The 11,252-nt window shown below is 38.7% G+C and overlaps 1 long non-coding RNA gene across 1 annotated transcript in view; it reads right to left on the reverse strand.

Annotated features, from left to right (window-relative positions):
- Positions 1-11,030, reverse strand: part of LOC125619762 — a 16,912-nt gene extending 5,882 nt beyond the window's left edge. Inside the window, exons 1-2 of the long non-coding RNA XR_007351346.1 lie at positions 10,780-11,030; positions 3,774-3,783 (exon numbers count right to left, since the gene is read on the reverse strand). This is a non-coding gene — a long non-coding RNA (uncharacterized LOC125619762). The remainder of the gene's footprint in view (positions 1-3,773; positions 3,784-10,779) is intronic.
- Positions 11,031-11,252: the final 222 nt, after the last annotated feature.

The following is an 11,252-nucleotide window of genomic DNA, read 5'->3' on the forward strand; positions in this document are numbered from 1 at the left end:
GGGGCGCTGGGCACCCGCTTCCTAGGAGAAACGCGCGTAGTGTGCCGCCCGGCAGACCTGCCGCTCAGGTAGCACCCGCTGTGTCCCCCGCCCTGAGAGGACAGTCCTTTCCTGCCAGGGGCCAGCTTTTCCTCCCTGCCAACCCCCCGACCTGGGAAAGCGCGTGGGCAAGTGCCGAGGCTGTGATTCCGACGCTCCTGCTGTTGTTAAGTTACCGCAGGGTCTCTTGGCGCGGAGGGAACCGCCCCTTGTTGCCACGGTGTCGTCTTGGACTTGGAGAAGGACACCTGAGGGACCTCTGCATGTCAGGGAGGTGGCAGCGCTGGAGCCGGCGAGGCTGCTGTCCCTGCCTAAAGGGAGCCCAGAGTCCCCACCCCCCGCTGCTCTCGGCTGCGGCCCGCCCGCGGCGCTGAGCGGAGACTTGGAAAGAGATTTCCACTGGGATGCCCCGCAGCTGCCGGGTTCCAAAGGGGAGAGGAGGAGACCGAGTCCACCAGGAATGGGAAGGATTCCTTGCCCCGCAGCTGCCGCCCCACCAAACTTCTCCCACATTCTAAGGACAGGAGGATTCCTGAGACAGCTGCTCCCGACAGCGTGAAGGGGGGTTGACTGCCCCTAGATGGGGGTGGGGGCCCTCTCGTGATTTTCCAATGTCAAAGTTGGGTTTTCCTCATTCTCAGAATAATTTAAAAGGTACATTATATTAGGTTGAAGCCAGGATAGATCGTCATACTCTAGTGTCCTTCCCCTCCACCCTCACTGCTAATGATAAAGCATCAGTGAATAATGAACAGAGGGAGGTAAAGTTTCGCCCTTAAGGTATCATACCTCTGAGGCCATAAGACCTCTAAAAAAATATGTTTAAAGTACTCCTAAATTCCTAAAGTGAAAGTGAAGCAAAAAGCAAAAGGAAGTACTCTGGAGGAGTAAGAAGAAAACTCATATTGGTTTGAGAGATGAAATATTTGAGAGGGCCTTGAAAAATAGACAACTCTCACAGGAAAATTTGGTAGGGGAGATGCAACAGGAGAAAAGACTCAAACTTGCCTAGTACACAGGCCTGTAATCCCAGCAACTCTGGAGGCTGAGGCAGGAGGATCGAAAGTTCAAAGACAGCCTCAGCAACTTGGTGAGACTATGTCAAAATAAAAATTTTAAAAAAAATACAAAGGGCTGGGGCTTAACTACCTAGTGGTTAAGCCCCCTAGGTTCAAAAAAAAGACTCAAGCTAGAGAGTGTCTTAAGTATCAAATCTTTTTAAAATACTAAAAGAAAAAGAAATTCAGTTGTATCATAAGTGGGTTTAGATATTTCAAAGATGAGGCAGACTTTTTCCTGATGATCTGAATTGCTGACTCCTGCACTTTCAAGGTAAAAGGCAACATCAGTGGTTTATCACCTAAAATCCCTGAAAAATGAAACACCTCAGATTTACATTTCAGAGGTTAAATGACTAAGTCTGGAATAAAAGGGAGTGTGGGGTGGGGGGGTACCTGCAGGAGAGAAATTTACATTTGAACTTTCATAGGTCTGTATTTTGAAGGTGGAAGGCATTAAACCATTAAAATCTTCTGTTAGGATTTTGCTTACTCCGACTTGAGCAAATAGCTTCATACATCTGGCTTATAAGCAGTAAAAAAAAAAAAATGTTAAATAAATGCCTTCCATTTAAAAAGAAGGAGATGAACCACCAGCATGGTGGCACACTCCTATAATCCCAGAGGCTCAGGGAGGCTGAGGCAGGAGGATCACAAGTTCAAAGCCAGCGTTTGCAAAAGCTAGGCACTAAGCTACGCATGAGACCCTGTCTCTAAATAAAATACAAAATAGGGCTAAGGATGTGGTTCAGTGGCCAAGTGCCCCTGAGTTCAATCCCAGTACCAAAAAGAAAAAAAAAAAAGGAGATGATAATAGTGAAAATATCCTCAATACAATGTGACCAGAGTTACTCAGTCCCAGTGATCAAGGGTTAAGGTTTATGTCTCATGCATTCTCAGACTCACCGGTAATACTGTCCTAATGGTTGATATAAGACAATTATGCAATTATTTCAAAACAAATTGTAAAGTGGGCAAGGTGGTATATCCCCTAATCCGGGATACTTGGGAGCCTGGGGCAGAAGTATCCCATGTTTGAAGCCAGCCTACACAAGTGAGAACCTGTCTCTTAAACTTTTTAGTTGGAAATATAGCTTAAGTGGTTCAGTGCTTGCCTAGCATGTATGAAGCCCTGGGCTCAGTCCTCAGTACCATACACACACAAAGTTGTTTTGTTTTGTTTTGTTTCAGCCTCCCACATCATTTATTTGCCTATGCTTACAGTTAAATAATTGGCAAAATTTCAGGCTGACTGCAGGAAAAAACATAAGGAAAGCAGATGGGTAAACTTCACTTCTAGACACAATTAAAATTCTATAACTGTGGATTATTATTGAGGTGTACAACATGAGAACTGTGGGAAAATTCAATCAAATCTTAAACTCCTTCATGGCACAATACATGTAAGTACTCCACGACATACTACTTGGGTTTTTTGTTTGTGGTCCTGGGGATTCAACCCAGGGGCATTTTATCACTAAGCTACATCCTCAGCCATTTTTATTTTTATTTAGAGACAGGGTCTAAGCTGCCCAGTCTTGGCTCAATATGTGATCCTCCTACCTCAGCCCATTCCCACCCCTAATTTCACTACAGCCTGGATTTTTTTTTTTTAAACGGAGATTGAACCCAGGGGAGTTTAACCACCGAGCCACATCCCCAGCCCTTTTTTACATTTTATTCAGAGACATAGTCTCACTGAGTTGTTCAGGGCCTTGCTAAATTGCTGAGGGTGGCTCTGAGTTTGTGATCTTCCTGCCCCAGGCTCCTAAGCCACTGGAATTATAGGTGTGAGCCACCAAGTCCTGCCCACACTTGGATTCTATACATACTATTTGGATTAAGTTAAACTCCGAAGTCACTTTCTTTCATTTTTCTGATCTTAAAGCCCTTGCCTGTGTCTACAACTATTACTAGTTAGAATGAGAAAAATTGTGGTATAAATGGGTATTTTAGGCATATTCATATAAAATTAGTTTTTACTCCATAGTCCAAATATATTTGGGATTCAAAATAGAACCTACCACTTTACCACAGTGATAGGACTCTTTGAATTGTTAATCTTTGGCAGCCTCAAGTTTATTAGAGAATAAAATTACAATATAACATAATATCTTAATCGTCCAGTAATAAACTTTCTAAGTAAAAAGAATTAAAAGCGGATATCTTAATAAGAAAAACAGTGTACCTTTTTTTTTGTATTTTTGGAACTATTAATGGACGTTTTCTACTCAAAAGACTTCATGTGAATTATCAACCCATGAATTTATATGACTGCCTTACCTGTATCCCTGTATCTCTCTCTCTCTCACACACACACACACACACACACACCAAAAGAGAGAGAAAAGAAAACAGGAAAAGTAAGAAAGGGAATAAATATTACCTCCTGGAAGTCCAGGCTGAAGTTTCCTATTGCCATCTAATTTGTTTCTCTCTCTGACATCAACATCTTGGCAGAATTAAGAATCAAAGATTTTTGTAATTTTCCTTGTCTTCAGAATACACCAAAATCAGCAGAAAACGAAAAAGGGCCACAGGTGTATGTATCTCAGTGGTAGAGTATTTGCCTACTATATTCTGAGGCTCTGAGTTCAATCCCATCACTGACAAAAGAAAAAAAATTAAGTGACATTAAATATGTTTAAAAAAAACAAAAAACAGTGGATTCAGAACAGGAAGCTATCTGCATAATTCAGAGGAACTCAAGCAAAGAGAATGTAATTTCATGCTGAAATCAAGATTATCAATCTAAAAACTCGTACCCATATACAAAGAGAAATTTTTTGAGAACAGAGATGGATGGAATGTTCTTTCCATCAGGAAAACACTCAATCCACCCAATTGTAAATTCTTGGCATTTTGCTAGGGTACAGATTAAACGATAATTTAGGGTAAGTTACCACCTAAATGATCTGCAGTGCATCTATGTTCGTGTCCCTGGATTTATAATTTCTTCAGTTATTCTTCAGCACAGTTTATGATATCTTAGACTGAAAATTAACATCCCTAGCTAACTCCCTCTTTTGAGAAAGTCAAATATTGCTTGTACTATTCATTAAATATTACTAATGTTAAGTAAAACGTCAAATGTTAGTAACCCTTATTAATGACTTTTTTTTAATGGTACTGGGAATTGAACCCAGGAGAACTCTTTGGTACCTCTGAGCTACATCCACATCCTCAGTTTTCTCCTCCCTGCCTTTTTCTTCTTCGATAGAGATAGAGATAGGATCTTGCTAATTTTTTTAGATAGGACTAGACTTTGTAATCCTCCTGCCTCAGTCTCCTGAGTAGTTGGGATTAAGGCATGCTCCACAGCATGAGTATTAATGACATGTTTACTGAGCATGAGACTCTAGGAACAATTACAATGTAAAGGAGAAGAAATTGCCTATTCATTGCTAGAAACTCAAAAGTTTAACATTAAAAATTCTTTTGATTGTATAAGTTCAAAATGATCCAAATCACCTTGCTACATTTTGGACATTTTTTAAATCATTTCCTTTGTGTGTGTGTGTGTGTGTGTGTGTGTGTGTGTGTGTGTATACATATGTATATATATATCCACAAAAAGGTAGAGGTATTAAGAAGGACAACTCCAAATTTGGCAAGTATGCTAGCCAAAACATATCTTTTTCTTTCTCTTTTTTTCATGTGCCAGGGATTGAACTCAGGGGTCCTTAATCACTGAGCTACATAACCAACCCTTTTTATTTTTTTATTTTGAGATAGGCGCTTACTAACTTATTTAGGACCTTGCTAAATTGCTGAAGCTAACTTCAAACTTGTAATTCTCCTGCCTCAGCATCCCAAGATGTTAGGATTATAGGCATGCACCACTGCATCCAGCCATAGCATGTTTTTAAGACATAAAATATTTGTGCAGTATTTAATGGGGTTGATAGAGACATAGACTAGATTGGTTGATTTGTTCTCTATTTTCCCACCCCTGTTTTGTTCTAAAGTAATATGTAAATAGGTAGTGCACTGTAGTGTTCCCTTATGATAGATAGTACCCCTAGATTGTGATAAAATGTAATACTACCCCCACCTGCCATTGCTTTTTGTTGTGTTGGTGGTGCTGATGGTGCTGCTCCTGCTGCCACTGCTACTAAGGACGGAACCCAGGACCTTGGGCATGATGAGTAAATGCCCTACCACTGAGGTACACCCCCAGGCACCAGTGCAATTTATATAGGTGCATGTCTCTAGAATAATTATTAGCATTGGGCAGCTAGGTTTGGTGGTCCAGTTGAGGTATTGGGCAGACCAGTGTATCCCCTGAAAGTGGTAGTTTACTATTCTGTCATCAGCATAGAGGTAGGAGTTCACAAAGGAAATGAGACACCAGGAGGTGGATCCTGAGCAGATAAGAGAGGAAATTATTGTTTTAGCCCTCACTCTATGGCTTGAACTTTGAACTCCAAGTAGAGGGAAAACAATGACTTCTGTAATGTGGTAGTATGCTTGGTACATTTCCTCCTAGAAACTAGCTACTTGAAGAAGCCATGTAGAGAAGAATCAAGTCCACTCAGTCAACATCCCTAGCTGAGTTCCCAGTCAACAACCAGCACTGGCTGCCTACATGTGAGTGAGTCCATCTGGAATATTCCAGCTTAGTTAACTCTTCAGAAGACTGCAGCCCCAGCCAACTCCTAATTTATTGAGCATTCCTATGTAGAGGCATTGCATTAGGCATTTAAGTTAGAAATGAAAGCTCTAGTCCTTGCCTTGAGGATTCCCAGTACTAGGGGTATTGAATTGCATGTGGATCCATTCGAACCACACAGAAATTATAAGAGATGATAAATATATGTTGATTTAAGCAACTGAGTTTTGGGTTGTGGAGATAGATATATAGATATATATATATACATATCAGATTAAAAAGTCAGAACACGGGGCTGGAGATGTGGCTCAAGCGGTAGCGTGCTCGCCTGGCATGCGTGAGGCCCGGGTTCGATCCTCAGCACCACATACCAACAAAGATGTTGTGTCTGCCGAAAACTAAAAAATAAATATTAAAAAATTAAAAAAAAAAAAAGTCAGAACACATAAAGTGTTAAAGTGTGTTATCTAGCCTTGGGTGACTCTCTCAGACCATATTATTTCTGTTTGTCCAGAGCAAAAACTTTTAAAGGGGCTGGGGCTGGAGCTCAGCAGTAGAGAGTTCGCCTAGCCCGTGTGAGGCCCTGAGTTCAATCCTCAGCACCACATAAAAATAAATAAAATAAAGGTATTGTGTCCGACTTCAACTAAAAAATAAATATTTTTTTAAAAAGCATCTAAAAAAACTTTTAAAATGTCCCAGCCTGATCACAGCTGTGCTATAATTCCATGTCCATAATTGGGCCTGTATATTAAAGAAGGTGGTAACCCTGTGTTTAGTCAGAGCCCTTCAAGGAAAAGGGAAATTTTTCTGGATCACATTTGGGGTTATAAGGGCCACAAGGAATTTTCCAAGGCTTTCTCTTTGTTGCTAAATGAGAAAACCTGTGTTAATTTTATTAAAGGAAACATACATTTCCTTAGAGATACTCCACATGATTTTTTTTCTGCTGAGAAACATGTAAAAGTTCTACTGCAGTGTATGTAGGTAAAGATAGTATTGAGATAACATCTTTACCTCTTTTACTGCAAATATTTATAGTACCTAATGTTGGTAAAGGGGAAAGGTCCACTTTAATTTACTGCAAATGTTCATCGCTTAATGGCATGTTAGCAATATACTGCATTTACACTACTAAGAATCTATCCCAGGAATAACCAGGTAGCTCAGAGGTAGAGTTGAAATCATGTTCACTTTAGTATTATTTATAATTTCAAAAACTTAGAAACTATCAAAATGCCCATGCACAATATGCACACACACACACAAAAAGGGGTTGGTTTTTAAATTATAGTTCTTCCATGAAATGGGCTTTGAAAATAGTTAACAGAAATTTGTCATGATATATTAAATCTAAGGACTCTACCTTTTTGAGTCATGTGTCATACCAAATAGGACCAAAAAATATTTCAAACAAGAGGAAATTCATTTATTAATTCAAATCATTTTTAAAAACTTTTTTTAAAACATTCCTATGTAGGAGGCACTGCATAAGGCATTTAGGTTAGAAATGAAAACTCTGGTCCCTGCTGTAAGGACTCCCAGTCAAGTAACTGCAGCCAACATTACAATGCAGTATGTTAAGCCTATCAAAACCTAAAAAGAGACTCCCAAGAGAAGGGGATCCCATATCAATCTCAAAGAATTAAATAAGAGCCAAGTGCAGTGGTGCACATCTAAAATCCTAGCAATTCAGGAGGCTAATGCAGGAGGATCCCAAGTTGGAGACCAGCCTAAGCAACTTAGAGACCTTACCTCAAAATAACAAATCAAAAGGGTTGGAGATGTACCTTTGTTGCAGAACACCCCTGAGTCAATCCCAGTACAGCAAAAAAGATTTAAAAAAAAAAAAAAAAAAACTTTAAAAAATTAAATAGGAATAAGCCATATGAAAAATTCAGGAAAAGTTATTCCAAAATATGAAATATTCTCAGAATAGTTGGACATTTTTTTTTTATATTTATTTTTTAGTTTTCGGCAGACACAACATCTTTGTTGGTATGTGGTACTGAGGATCGAACCCGGGCCGCACGCATGCCAGGCAAGCGTGCTACCGCTTGAGCCACATCCCCAGCCCCAGTTGGACATTTTAACCTAAGCAAATGATTCAGTCCAATTGTGATGTTGTAACACTTAAATAATAAGATTTTTCTTCTGGATAGAGTTATAGACTGACAATACTAAAAGATCTGACAATACGTATTGAAAAACACGTCCCACCATCCCTACTTTGATTTTACTAAAAACAGTAAAAAGGGCTGAGGATCTAGCTCAGTGGTAGAGGGCCCCTAGGTTCAATCCACAGCACCAAGGGTAAGGAGTGGGGAAACTGGGGAGAATTATTTTATGCTATAAAGTAAAATTAGGTCTTTATTTCTCTGCCAAATTAAATTTCCTTTAATGGGAAGTTTGTCAGTTTAGCTTTGTGTTTAAGATTTTCAAAAATGCATTTTGCTTATGTCATTTTAACTAGTTGAGAAATAACTAATACAGAAAGTAACACATAGCAGTACTGACCTATTTCTAGTTCCATGAGTCAAAATCATAGAACTTTAAAGGAGAAAAAAAAAAAGATGATTGAATTGAATTAAGGTCCTGGAAAAATGAGGTAAGACTAACTTAAATGGAAACAAGTTTAGTAAGCCACCTCCAGACTATAATACACATTTATTTCATTCTGCCTTTCTGTTTTGTGCTTTACAGATGGATAAGAATTAACAAAAGGATATAATTTTCTTTCTTTTCCAAGTCTCCCTCAGCCATTATTATCCAAGGTTAATGAGGTGAGTGGAATAACTAAGCATAAGTCGATTTTTTTAAGTTCCCCTCTAGTACTTGACAGGTAGGAAACCAAAGTGAATTCACTTTTTTTAGTACTATAAAATTAATTCAGAATTGTGATAACTCAGGCAAGAAAGGTAAATCTCATCTTCCCAACAGGAGTGATGATGGGAGACCAGAGTCCTATTTCTTGGCTTTTAATTCCAAATTCAGAGATGAATGCAACTGCCTAGTGGATATGAAGGATATACAAGAATAAAAGCAAAAGCCAGAGGCAAGGGCTGGGGCTGTAGCTCAGTGATGGAGCGCTTGCCCAGTACATGTGAGGCACTGGGTTCAATCCTCAGCACCATGTAAAAATAAATAAAGATATTGTGTCCATCTGCAAGTACATATATATACATATATGTATATGTGTGTGTGTATGTGTGTGTGTGTGTGTGTGTGTTTAGAAAGAGGGGGGGGAATTAAAAAAAAAAAAAAAAGCCAGGGCAGAGGCATGAACTTACAGTCCCAACTACTCAGGAACACAGGAATTGGAGACCAGCCAGTGCAATGTAATGAGACCCTGTCTCTAAAAATAAATAAGTAAATAAAACCATTTAGGATAACACTTAAATAGTCTAAGCAAGGTGGAAGTCGAAAGGGAAAGAAAAATTGGAGATATATTTTGATCCCTGTTTCTTGGGAGGCTGAGGCAGGAGCATGGAGAGTTTGAAGTCTGCCCTGGGCAACATAATAAGACCCATTTAAAAAGGGGGTATAAAAAGGTATATTTTTAAAAAAATATTTTTTTAGTTGTAGATAGACACAATATCTTTATTATTCTTTTTTTATTTGTTTATTTTTACGTAGTGCTGGGGCCACATGCGAGGCAAGCACTCTATCACTGAGCTACAACCCCAGCCCAAAAAAAGGTATATTTTAAAAATACAGTAGAACCAATAGGATTTGCTAGTGTATTATATGTGAGGCGGTGAAGATGAAGAAGAGACAGAACAAAAGATGTCCTCTAGGTTTTTTATGGGAACCATTGGTGGATATGTCATGGACTGAAGTGGAGATGATTAGGTTGGGCTAGCAAAGGGCTGGCAGTGAAAACAAGGACTTGCTCCACTGGTAGCTTTTGAAGGCATTTTAATTCCCCCTACCCCAAGGTAAAGGGTGAAAAGGAGACCCAAGGCCAAACTGGAGGATCTTTAAAATGTAAAGGGGGATGAGGAGAGAAAAAGGAACTAGGAGACTGAGAAAGGAAAAAGCCCACAATGTAGATGGGAAATTGAAGGGTGGAGTCTTAGAAGGGGGCAACTCAAGAAGGAGGAAAATGATCAGGATGTGATTGTGCTTATTCATGATCCTGGTTAATATGATACTAACTAATGGAAAAATTACGAGACATATCTGCACTGCTGACTGCACCTGTGAAAGACCTATTTACAGCTTTCACATGCACAGTTCCCCCCACCCTTCCTTTCTCACAAAATTTCTGTTATCTTTCTGGAAACCAGTGATGGTATATTTATTATTATTATTACTGTATTTCTCTCTTCTACTTTAACATAGTTACGAAAGTAATGCATGTTAATTATAGAAAGTTTGGAAAATTTAGAAAAGCTCAAAAATGAAATGAAAAAAACACCCATAATTGCAACACCAAGAGATAACATCTCTAACTTTTGGTATATATGTGTACTCCCACTGAATGGATGTGTATTACAAAATTGAGATTATGCTAAACATACTTGGAACCTGCTTTTTTTTTTTTACTCAGAGTTTATCAATAGCATTTTCCATTTAACTACTCTTTAAACATGATCTTAGTAATTACATATTATATAACTAGACCATAATTTAAGTTGTCATCTATTTAAATTCAAAATTTCCCTAACATTTATAAACATCATAGTATACTAGTTAAGAGCATAGGCTTTAGCACTAACACAGTTTAAGTGCTGCTTCCACAACTTACTGTGTGCTTTTGAGAAATTATTGAACTAATTTTTTTTTTGGAGGGACTGGTTCTTTATTTCAAAAAGACACTTGTCAATATTCAGTATCAAAACAGTTGCACTATTGTTTCTCTTTCTCCCAAAAACTGGTCCCAAAGAGACCACAACAAAGGAGAATACATTTTAAGCCAATAAGCTGCAGGATGTACACCTAACAGACAGACCTCATGAAACCTCACCTAAAAAAGTGGGGATTGGGCTAGGAAAGAAATTTTGAAAGATCAGCACACTGCCAGCCCAGACTGCAGGACTCTCACATCCAGACAGGGTGGCCAGGTACTCCAACCCCAAAGATGCAGTTTCAAAATAATATAAAATTTAAAAAGTTGTGTACATAAGCTATTCAAGATTCTCCAGCACCGACTGATACAAAGTACAATGAGATAGCACTTTTAGATACAGCAGCTTCAGACCCAGAAAAGGGTGATGAGATGAGTTCATATGGCTAAATCAGTGGCCAAAACATAATTTTCTTTCTTCTTCTTTTTTTTTCTTTCAAGCAGGCAGGAGAGCAACTAAGTGGTCACCGCAAGATTAAGGGGCCCATGATATTGAACAAATTTTTGAGGTTTCAGTTTCTTTGTCTATGAAATGACTACACCAAGTATATCCATTGTGAGGATGACAGGAAAGACTCATACCATGGTACTACAAAAATAATTAGTACATAATAACTGTAAGCAATAAATAAACAATAAATAAAACATGACTATAGTTTAAATTTTTTGAAAAAATTATAAAAGCGTTTTTGGT

Source organism: Marmota marmota, unplaced genomic scaffold (assembly GCF_001458135.2).
Source record: "Marmota marmota marmota unplaced genomic scaffold, marMar, whole genome shotgun sequence".
NCBI lineage: Eukaryota > Metazoa > Chordata > Mammalia > Rodentia > Sciuridae > Marmota > Marmota marmota.